Here is a 9951-nt window from a genome sequence, read left to right as displayed (position 1 = left end):
CTCCTCCCGCACTTCTTTCTTTCTTCCTGGTCGAGCCCGAGAGGTCCCGCCCGCCCCCCCCCCCTCCCGCACCGGCCTTGATCCACCCCAAATCAGCTGATTTGGGGTGGGATAAGTAGGGAAAATCATTCCCACCCTTGATCGAAAGTGATTCCCTAAAAACAACTCTTTTTTATTGGTGGATTTGTTAGTTTGTAACCTAGGGTTAGGATGATAAATTTGGAAAAATATAGTTGTACGTGATAGTTTGTTTGTTTTAGATGTTTGTTGTGGACGCAGTATTTGTACTGCCCGCGGATTTGACGTGTACAATTAGTTGCATGTAGTACCTTTTGTAGTTAGTAATTGATTTTAGGTATGCATAGTATGGTGTGAATTATTTTTCGAGTGTTAGATTTTTCACGTTATGTTGTTTAATTTTTCGAGTGTGAATTACCTTTGTACAATTAGTTTATGTATTACACTTGTATAGAGTTCTTGAGCACACTTACAGTAAATTGTATTTTATTTTTTTTCTTTTGGAGCATCATATATTTTTGAAGAAAGTTGAAATTAAAGACTAATAGTCAAACAATTGAAGTTGTAGAATCCGCAATTATTATTTTGCATCTATTTTTCATATTCATTGTTTGGTAATTATGGAATGTATGTGACACTTGTAGTTATTGCAAAACTTATGGCACTTTGAGCCAGTGGCGAATCCAGCAGCCAAGTGAAGAGAGGGCTCATATCTCTTCACTTCTTCTTCCTCTCCTTCTCTTCTTCTTCCTCCCCTCTTCTTCTTTATTCTTTGTTCCTAAAAATAAAGGGGGCTTAGGGGGTATCCATTGATTTTGGGGAGGCAGGGAGGGCTTGATCCCCCTAGCCCCCCTTTAGATCCGCCCCCTGCTTTGAGAAACGGTTTCTAGACTTGTCCTCTTCAAAATCACCGGTGCCATAATCGGAACTAAACCGACCTTGAGATGCATCCATATCACCTTTCAGTCGCTTGGTTTTCCTCCTTCCCTTCTTGTCCTTAACAAGGTCACTATCTGGAATATAGTCCAAGTCATTGTAGTCAAGCCATTGAGTTGAATCAAGGTATGGTTCGAACCTAGATTCCCAAACTCTTAAAGTGTTCGACCTCTCGTACCACAGGCATAAATAACTTGGTCCCTTGTAATTAATGCCTCTACACCAACAAGTTGTTATCAGATGGGAGCATTGTCGGTGTTTTACCGCCACGCCCACCGAGGGATACCCCCGAGGTGGTGAGTTTGTAGGTAGCGTATCGCCGATATCAGGAACTCGAAGGTGCAAAGGAACACAAGATTTTAGACAAGTTCGGGCTGCTGAGAGCATAATACCCTACATCCTGTATGGTTTGTATTGCCTTTGATGATGATAGTCCCCGAGGGGGTCCCTGTACGCCCTTATATAGTTTGGGAGGACAGGTTTACATGGAAGTCCTAGTCGGGTACAAGCCCAGAAGTCCTACCCGACTACTTCTCAGGTAGTTTCCTACCATATCCGACTAGTCTAACTATTGTATGAGTAATCCTACTGCATCACAAGTAGTTACAACAGATGTAGGGCGTGGGTCATGTCCCATCCCATATCCTAGGAGAAGTGTGCCACATGTACAGTCTCGTGTGCCCAGGTCTGACAAGCTCCGAGCTCTTTGTAGGCGAGTACTGCAGATGTCTGAGTACTTCCGAAGGCATATTCAAGTTCTCCCGAACTTCATCTTGAAGGTGTCCTCCAAGTGCTTCTTTGGCTGCATCGAGGCTGTGAGGTGCTCAAGCCCTGAGTAGTTGTCCAACCTTCTTTATATGGGGTGCGAGTAAACTCGCACTCCATATGGAGTAGCCCCCGAGCCTTAGGTTGACTCGTAGAATTAGGCTGAGGGTCAATTTAATCTTGAGTCTTCTGTCCTTATCTTCCAGCAAATTTGAAAAATAAGTCGCTGATGACACGTGTCCCGCAACCCCCGAGTCTTGAATCCAAAAGCCCCAAGTTTTGGAATAAAGGATCCAAAGAATCATGGCATGCAATATATAACTGCAAACATTTGATGATAATCATGGGCAAATTGGTATGGTAAATTTGAAAACCTCTTTCTTCCGGGATGAGTTCCCTGGAAAAAATGGTGAAACAAATAACATCCCCAGCTAAAACAAAATTACCTCTCAAACCAATCTTTATAACTTGAACCAATGACTATATAAGACCACTAGGTAACAAGTTGAAAACCCCTTATTTCAGAATAAAATTCCTAAAATAATGGTTAACAAACATCTATCCAAGATAAATCTTAAAAAGCCTCTTGGAGTGGGTATTGTCAAGTAGATGTACAGCATCCAACATGTAAACATGAGAGCTATCTCTCAAGGCAAGCTCAGTGTCGTATTGCATCAAGCCCCCGAGCTAGGAGCATAAAGTAGTCGTAGCATAACGGTGATGCTAGCCCCCGAGGCCAGGCATGGAGCAAGTGGTCACTGGTGCTTGAGCAATTGATGAAGCCATCTAGTCAGAATCGATCCCGACTAAGATTATAGTCAAGACAAGTAGTCGAAGTAGTCGAACAGGTGTGCCACCAGTCATAAACAAGTAAAGTTCTTGTCATGGGAGCAGGGCCCCTTCAATAACATAGTGTACAAGTCGAGAACAAGTAATATGTTACTGAAAAGTAAGGGAGTGAGGCTCCTTCAGTAAATTTGCATATGATACCAGTCGTAAACCAGTAAAACGGAGTTGTATTGGAAGAATGAGCACAAAGGCCCTTCAGAAACCCAAAAAACTATTCGTACTCTAGTAATTAGGTACTGGGAGTATGGGAGAGAGGCCCCTTCAGTAAACTTACACGTAATACCAGTCGTAAACCGATAAAACGGAGTTGTACTAGTAGAATTAACCTCTAGCCACAAATAGAAGATGTCCCCAAATGATTAAGGATAAAACCGACATAGATGTTCAATATTCCATGAGTTTGGTACCTTGTGGCCGTCCAGGTACTGTAATTGATAAGATCCAGGGCATGTAACCTTGTGCACAATGAAAGGTCCTTCCCATTGTGAATTAAGCTTGTGTAGACTAGTATCATCTAGGATTCAATGAAAAATCATATCTCCAACATGGAAAGAGCGCCGTTGGATGTTCCTGTCGTGGTAACGACGAACTCCTTGTAGGTAACGGGCCGACTACAACAATGCATTGCATCGGATTTCTTCAGTTGAGTCAAGTTCAAGCTGTCTTGCAGTGTCAGCCTCGCCTTTGTCAAACATGTCCAGTCGTGGAGACTTCCACATCATGTCAGCTGGTAATATGGCTTCAGACTCATATACGAGAAACAAAAGGTGACTGGCCTATGGCTTTGCTGGGTTGTGTGCGAAGCCCCCAGACTACTGATAAGATCTCATTGATCCACTTGCTTCTATTTTTGTTGTTCTCGTCATAAAGTCTTTTCTTCAGTCCATCAAGAATCAAACCGTTGGCACACTCTACCTAGCCATTGGCCCGCGAATAAGCCACCAAAACATATTTGACTTCAATGGAGCTGGTTCATAGAAATCTCAAAACTTATGCGAGTGAAAATTGGATTCCAAATCTGTGATAATTGTTCTAGAAAAGCCGAAGCGGTGTAAGATGTCACAGATGAAAGTAACCACTCGATCTGCAGTGAGCATTGCGATTGATTTATACTCGATCCACTTTGTGAACTTGTCGATGGCCACCAACATGTGTCGAAACCTCCTGGCGCAGTTGTGAAAGGCCCTATCATGTCCAGGCCCCAGCATGCAAACAGCCATGAAGGTGGTATGGTGATAAGATTATGAGCCGGAACATGGGGCTCTTTGCCAAAGAATTGGCAGTTGGTACACCGGCGAATGAGTGCTTCGGCATCTGCCAAAGCAGTCGGCTAGTAGAAACCAAAGCGAAACGCCTTGCCGACTAGTGTATGAGAAGCACTGTGGTTCCTGCATATGCCTTCATGAATCTCTTGGAGTATTTTTTTGCCCTCCTCCATGCCGAGACGCTTCATGAGTATGCCAGATGCTGATCCACTCTTGTACATATTGCCCCCGACTAGAACATACCCTTTACTGCGCCATGGAATGCGAATGGCTTCAGCACTTTTTGGGTTGACGCCGGGAGGTAGTTTGTGCTCCTGGATGTAGTCGATGAAGGCCACCCTCCAGTCGACCTCGATCATCAAGACCTAACGATCGGGTTCCTTGGGACCCTAAGCAATGGAACTTGAGTCTGGTGCCCAGATGGAAGGGTGATGTAGCTAATGAATGAAAACTCCCGGTGGGACATTAGCTCGGTCAAAACCTAGTTTTGAGAGCACGTCCGTGCCCACATTGTTATCGCGAACCACATGGTGAATTTCCAATCCCGAGAACTTTTTCTCGAGCTTGCGTATTTCCATGACGTAGGCGTCCATGGTGTCCTTATTGATGTCCCACTCCTTGTTAACTTGTTGAACCACCAGTAAGGAGTCGACATAGATGAGTAGTCGCTTAATGCCCAGGGAGATCGTCAGGCATAGCCCGTGCAATAATGCTTCATACTCAGCCTCATTGTTAGAGACCTTGAATAGTATTCGAAACACATGCTTGAGCTGTTTTCCTCTCGGTCTGATGAAAAGTACTCCCGCACCACCGCCACCGAGCTTGAGTGAACTATCAAAGTACATGACCTAATGCTCCGGCTGGTTCGTTGGGGCTTCCACTTAGTTTTCTCGCCACTCTGCCATGAAATCGACTAGTGCTTGCGACTTGATGGCTGTCCCGGGCTTGAAGTCGAGTGTAAGGGCTCCCAGCTCCACCGCCCACTTGGAGATGCGCCCGATAGCATCCCGATTGTGGAGGATATCCGCCAATGCAAAGTCGGAGACCACCGGGATGTTGTATGCATCGAAGTAGTGGCGAAGCTTCCTGGAAGTGATGAGTATTTTTTGAATCATCGGGTAACGAACCTTAGATTCAGAGAGGACTTTGCTGATGAAGTAGACTGATCGCTGCACCCCAAAGGCGTGGCCTTCTTCCTGTCGTTCCACCACGATTGCCGTGCTGACGACGAGAGTAGTCATGGCGATGTAGAGCGGCAAGTTCTCGCCTGGTTGGGGAGCCGTCAGGATGGGTGGCGACTGCAAGTGAGATTTGAGGTCTTGTAGCGCCTGGTTTGCCTTCTCGATCCACTTGAACTTGTCGTGGTGCTTGAGCAACTTGAAGAAGGGTAGTCCCCTTTCTCCAAGTCAGGAGATGAATCGGTTCAAAGCTGCCATGCAGCCAGTGAGCTCTAGACGTCCTTGATCGTCTTTGGAGCATCCATGGCTATGATGGCATTAATCTTCTCTAGATTCGCTTCAATCCCGCGGTGACTGACAATGAACCCGAGTAGTTTTCCTTGAGGCACACCAAAGACGCACATTGTCGGGTTGAGCTTCCATCGAAACCGTCGGAAGCTGTTGAAAGTCTCCTCGAGATCAATGATGAACTCATCGTGGGATCTAGTCTTGATGACCACATCATCCACGTAAGTTTCAATGTTGCGGTGTAGTTGGTCCACGAGGCACAGCTGGATGGCCCGTTGACAGGTGGCTCCTATATTCTTCAACCCGAAAGGCATTGTAGTGTAAGCATATGCTCCAAAGGGGGTGATGAATGCCGTTTTGATATGGTTTTCCTCCTTGAGAGCTATCTGATTATAGCCCGAGTAGTAGTCGAGGAAGGAGAGTAAGACGCAGCCGGCTGTGGAGTCGATGACTTGGTCGATGCGTGGGTGCACGAAGGGGTCCTTCGGGCAATGTTTATTGAGATCAGTATAATCCACACACATCCTCCATTCATTGTTATTCTTTTTGAGTACAAGTACAGGGTTAGATAACCACTCGAGGTGGTATACCTCCTTAATAAAACCAGCCGCGAGTAGTTTGCTAATTCTTTCTTGATGGCCTCCCTCTTGTCGGGGGTGAAACGTCGCAATCGTTGCTTCTTTGGAGTGGCTTTAAGATCGACTTTCAGGCAGTGCTCGATCAACTCCTTGGGCACCCCTAGCATATCCGCTGGTTTCCACGCGAATATGTCACGGTTAGCCCTAAGAAAGCTGACGAGCGCGCTTTCCTATTTGTCACCTAAGCCGCCTCCAATCAGAGCAGTCTTGGACGAGTCGCCTTCTTGCAGCTGGATGGTCCTAATGCCAACGTCGCTGGGGTTAGGTTTAACACTCGACTGGCTTGGCCGTTGGTTGGAGATCTCCATCTCTGTGTTGGTCAGCTTTAGCGCAGGCTGCGAGTACTTCTGCAAACGGTTCTGGCACGCGTGAAGTTGTAGCGTACTCGATCGTAGAGTATTTCTGCAGTCGGTTCTTTAGGTCACCACGGAGTGTGAGTACACCTATCTTTCCTGGCATCTTGAGTAGTAGGTACACATAGTGGGGCACAGCCATGAATTTGGCTAGTGCCAGCCTGCCAAGAATGGCATGGTACGATGAGTCGAAATCCGCCACCTCAAACTTGATGTACTCGGTGCGGTAGTTATCTTTTGTCCTGAAGGTGACTGCCAGGACCACTGACCCGAGTGATGCAGCCGCGTTGCCCGGGACAATGACATACAAGGGAGCTTTGCTGGGAGTGAGCATCTTGGAGATGTCCAGTCCCATCTTCTTAAGAGTACTCGCGAAGAGCAGGTTGAGGCTGCTTCCGCCATCAATGAGTACTCGAGTGAGCTGTAAGCCCGCCACGACAGAGTCTAGGATGAGCGGGAATTTTCCTGGCTCGGAGAAGCTGGTCCTTTGATCATCCCTGAAAAAGGAGATCAGGATCTCACTGTATCTCAGAGGCCTTGTCGTGGCTAGCTCCACAGAGAGTATTTCTCGTAAAGTTAGCTTCTGCGCGCGCTTGGAGGGCAATCTGCCATCTCCACCGAAGATGATGTTGACGACATTTTTCGGATCCTGAAAATCTTGAGCTCCCGACTTGTCACCTCCTTCTTCATCCTCCTTGTCCTTTCGCTTTCCTACTTGGGGTAGGGGTGGAGCATTGAGTGATTTTCGGATGGTGATGCACTCAAAGAGCGTATGCCATGACTTCGAGTGTATCGAGCATTGTTTATGCAAGACTTGCTTGTAGTCCGAGTGGTTGTTCCCCGACTTCTTGCCGCGCGGGTTTCGCTCGACAGCCGCGACTTCATGGTCTGGCTAGCACTTTCGAGGGTTCTCCGAGTGGTTCCGCTGGCTTTTGTTGAAGTGCCCATTGTCATTGCCTTGTTTGTCGTCGATGCGCTTGGGAAAGTGGTTGTTTTCCTCATCCTCCTAGTCAGCCCACCTGGCCATCATGTCAGGCAGCTCCACAACAGTAGTCGGGCGGTTGCGCCCAAAGTCGTGGTACGTGTTCTTCGAGAAGAGGCTATGTTGGAAGCAATGGAAGACGTCCTCATCGGTAATGTTAGCAATGGTGGCGCTCGTCTCAAAGAAACATCGTGTGTAAGACCGCAGGGTCTCATTCATCTCCTGCTTCACCTGGGACAAGTCATGGCGAGTGCCCGCCCTGACCATTGATCCCTGGAAGTTGTTGATGGAGGCCCGCTTGAGATCCTCCCATGAGTCAAGGGAGTTTGGCTTGAGGCTTTCAAGCCATGTGAGGGGCACGGGCTCCAAAGCCACCGGGAAGTAGAGAGCTTTTGTAGAGTTGAATCCCCCTGAAACTTCAATGGCGACTAAGTAGCAACGAAGCTAGTGGCGCAGGTCCTGCTTACCGTCATACTTGGGGATTCCAGCTGGTTTAAAGTCCTTGGGGTAGGACTTGTCGGTGATGCTGTTGGTGAAGGTGGGGAAGCAATCGTTGTCGTCATCATCGTGGTACCTGGCGGGCCAGTCCCTTCTCCTTGCTTTAATAACAAACCGCGCGTCATGGCCCTCGTTGATTTTCTTCCTGAGGTCGATCATGGGAGCATCATGGAGGTTGGCCTCGACTGGATCTTGGCCCTGGTGCTTTGCCCCACGCTTGTTGCGAGGGGGTTGTTGTACTTCTTGTTCATTGTTGCCACACCGGGATGGAGGGCCCTCATTGCGCTAGTGATTGTCGTTCCTCTGACTCCCATGGCCTCCTCCTGGGGTGCGACTGATCAGCGCGGTATCACCATGTTGCTCAGACCTCGAGAGCTGATTCCGAGTGGAAGACACCGGATGTTGCCCATCAAGTTGCACGAGCGCGTGCTGGGTCAAGTACTGCAGCCTTTGAATCTGAGGATTGGATGGGAGTTGTTGAGCTAGTACTACTGCTTCTACTATGGCGCCAATCAGCGTACGGTACTCGCAATCTGCGACTGCTGCAAAAGCATTGTTGAGATCCCTTGGTTCGCGGGCGTGATTCTACGTGTTGAGCACGCTTGGCGTTCTTTGCCTGCCGGATCTGACAGTGCTCCTCATCTTTATCTTAGGGGGTGTCGGCTGTGGGCTCATCTGCTGAGATGTCTGCGAGTTGTTCATTGTCGTAATGGGTGCCCAGCTCGTCTTCCTCCGTGTTGTGAAGGGAGGCCATGCAGACTTGTCGATCCGGCGAGTGGTTAGCCCTAAGGTTGTACTCGAGTAGCTCTGTAATACTCTCTCCTTCTTCTCCGATAGGAGAAAGGGTCTACCCTCTTGGAAGGGTAGTTCCTGCATGAAGACCACAATGCAGGACTCGTAATCAAGTAGTTCGGAGGGCTCAAAGCCCTTCCAGTACGTGAAACATCCTTGCGGCATTGATGTGATGGTTAAAACCTAGAAAGATACCCGAAAAAGATTCGGTGTGGCCGTTGGGTTGTGAGTGGTTTTTAAGGGTGGGGGCTGCCCGACAAATGGTGGCTCCCTCATCTCCGAGTCCTTTTCGGGTCCGGCTTGAAGTTCTAGTGCTCCACGGGGAGTACTCTTCGCCGGAATCCAGGTAGGACTCGGAAACGGGGGCCTCCCGTCAAGCGGTGGCGCCAACGTCCTTGATCTTGAGCAGCAGATCCAAATCCTCCTCCAGGTCAGAGAGGGACTTAGATCGTGAGGTCTTTTAGATCAGTTTGAATCCGATCCGAGTAGATCTGGTGCGTCACGAGTGGAAGTCACATTGAAAACGGATATCTTTTCGATCTGCTGGGCCAGATCGGGAAGTAGCATGTCATCAAGGTTGTTGATGAAGTCGTCTAGATCGCTGCTAGAAGTTGATGGAGAAGCCTCTGGCTGCTTGGAGTTGGCCAGGTGGCTGTTGAAGCCACCCAAACCGTCAGCGACGCAGATTCAGAAGCTGAAGATGAAAATCATGCCCTCTTCGAGCACAGCATTGGTGAAGTTAAACGATGCCATCTAGTTCTCTAGTGGATCTTCGATGAGCCCCCTACCTGGCACGCTAGCTGTCAGTGTTTTAAAGCCACGCCCACTGAGGGATACCCCCGAGGTGGTGAGTTTATAGGTAGGGTGTCGCTGATATTAGGAACTCGGAGGTGCAAAGGAACACAAGGTTTTAGACAGGTTCGGGCCGCTGAGAGCATAATACCCTACGTCCTATGTGGTTCGTATTGCCTTTGATGATGATTGTCCCCGAGGGGGTCCCTGTCCACCCTTATATAGTCTGGGAAATAGGTTTACATGGAAGTTCTAGTCGGGTACAAGCCCAGGAGTCCTACCCGACTACTTCTCGAATAGTTTCCTACCGTGTCCGACTAGTCTAACTACTGTACGAGTAATCCTACCGCATCACGAGTAGTTACAACAGATGTAGGGCGTGGGCCATGTCCCATCCCGTATCCTAGGAGAAGTGTGCCACGTGTACAATCCCGTGTGCCCGGGTCTAATAAGCATGACATGTGTAATAATTGAGGTAGCATGCATGTGCACTCCCCGGTTTTTAGGTCAACTTTATAGTTCCTACCTCCATGACTCTCACCACCTATATTGGTTCCACCAGCCCCACGAATACTATATATCATTCTCTCGGGCCCA

This window comes from Panicum hallii, chromosome 5 (assembly GCF_002211085.1).
Source record: "Panicum hallii strain FIL2 chromosome 5, PHallii_v3.1, whole genome shotgun sequence".
Classification (NCBI taxonomy): domain Eukaryota; kingdom Viridiplantae; phylum Streptophyta; class Magnoliopsida; order Poales; family Poaceae; genus Panicum; species Panicum hallii.
This window is presented reverse-complemented; position numbering follows the sequence as displayed.